Source organism: Trichomycterus rosablanca, chromosome 18 (genome assembly GCF_030014385.1).
Source record: "Trichomycterus rosablanca isolate fTriRos1 chromosome 18, fTriRos1.hap1, whole genome shotgun sequence".
Lineage (NCBI taxonomy): Eukaryota > Metazoa > Chordata > Actinopteri > Siluriformes > Trichomycteridae > Trichomycterus > Trichomycterus rosablanca.
Window position 1 is genome coordinate 29,187,194 of NC_086005.1, and position 1,736 is coordinate 29,188,929.

General features: G+C 41.5%; 1 protein-coding gene across 1 annotated transcript in view; it reads left to right on the top strand.

Annotated features, from left to right (window-relative positions):
• Window positions 1-794: 794 nt before the first annotated feature.
• frmd8 (FERM domain containing 8) overlaps window positions 795-1,736 on the top strand; it is a 10,685-nt gene continuing 9,743 nt past the window's right edge. Inside the window, exon 1 of the mRNA XM_063013818.1 lies at window positions 795-1,059. The gene's annotated coding sequence lies outside the window, so the exon portion shown is untranslated. The remainder of the gene's footprint in view (window positions 1,060-1,736) is intronic.

A 1,736-nucleotide genomic window follows, 5' to 3' on the forward strand; every position in this document is an offset into this window, starting at 1 on the left:
GGATGAGGATGGTGATGATGAGGATGAGGATGGTGAGTGTAGGTGATGAGGATGAAGGTGATGATGATGAGGATGAGGATGGTGATGAGGATGGTGAGTGTAGGTGATGAGGATGAGGATGGTGATGATGAGGATGAAGGTGATGATGATGAGGATGAGGATGGTGAGTGTAGGTGATGAGGATGGTGATGATGAGGATGAGGATGGTGAGTGTAGGTGATGAGGATGAAGGTGATGATGATGAGGATGAGGATGGTGATGATGAGGATGAGGATGGTGAGTGTAGGTGATGAGGATGAGGATGGTGATGATGAGGATGAGGATGGTGAGTGTAGGTGATGAGGATGAGGATGGTGATGATGAGGATGAGGATGGTGAGTGTAGGTGATGAGGATGAGGATGGTGATGATGAGGATGAGGATGGTGAGTGTAGGTGATGAGGATGAGGATGGTGATGAGGATGAGGATGGTGAGTGTAGGTGATGAGGATGAAGGTGATGAGGATGAGGATGTGATGATGAGGATGAGGATGGTGAGTGTAGGTGATGAGGATGAGGATGTGATGATGAGGATGAGGATGGTGAGTGTAGGTGATGAGGATGAGGATGGTGATGAGGATGAGGATGGTGAGTGTAGGTGATGAGGATGAAGGTGATGAGGATGAGGATGTGATGATGAGGATGGTGAGTGTAGGTGATGAGGATGAGGATGGTGATGATGAGGATGAGGATGGTGAGTGTAGGTGATGAGGATGAGGATGAGGATGGTGATGATGAGGATGGTGAGTGTAGGTGCAGTACGCTGTCAGTAGGTGGCGCTGGTGAATGAGGAAGTAACAGTAGCGGTGGGAGGAGTGAAGCGCGGTTCTGAGGGAGTAAACACTGTTAGCTTCGTTAGCATAGTTACAAGTTTAATATCGATGCGCTTTCTTATGTACATTTATAATATTTAACCTTTAAAAATAAATAAACAATTAGAAGTTTAAACTCTCTTATGGTGATTTTTTATAAAGTCTGTTAGAGTTACAGTTTGAGAGCAGAGCAGCTAATACACACAGAGGTAAGTGTTAGCATGGAGAGCTAACGGGAACATCAGTGTCACATTAACAGCAGAGTTTTATATTTCATTTATTACATTATTACTGACATTATAGTTTATAATATTATAATATAATATTATGTATAATCTAATTATATAGAAAGTGCTTATGAAACTGATTAATGCTGTTATTCAATGTAATTACTTATTGTTATTATTATTATTATTTCTCTTTAGTGTTTCTGTATAAATGAGGTTACAGGATTAAAATTGCTATTTAATTTAGTGCCATCCTGGGAGTTCTGCAGCTTTTCTGAAAGCTTTTGTCATATATATTTGTGTGTGTGTGTGTTTGTGTGTGTGTGTGTGTGTGTGTGTTTGTGTGTGTGTTTGTGTGTGTTTGTGTGTGTGTGTGTTTGTGTGTGTGTGTTTGTGTGTGTGTGTTTGTGTGTGTGTGTGTGTTTGTGTTTGTGTTTGTTTGTGTGTGTGTTTGTGTGTGTGTTTGTGTGTGTGTGTGTTTGTGTGTGTGTGTGTTTGTGTTTGTTTGTGTGTGTGTGTGTTTGTGTGTGTGTGTGTGTGTGTGTGTGTGTGTGTGTGTTTGTGTGTGTGTGTGTTTGTGTTTGTTTGTGTGTGTGTGTGTTTGTGTGTGTGTTTGTGTGTGTGTGTGTGTGTGTGTGTTTGTGTGTGTGTGTGTTTGT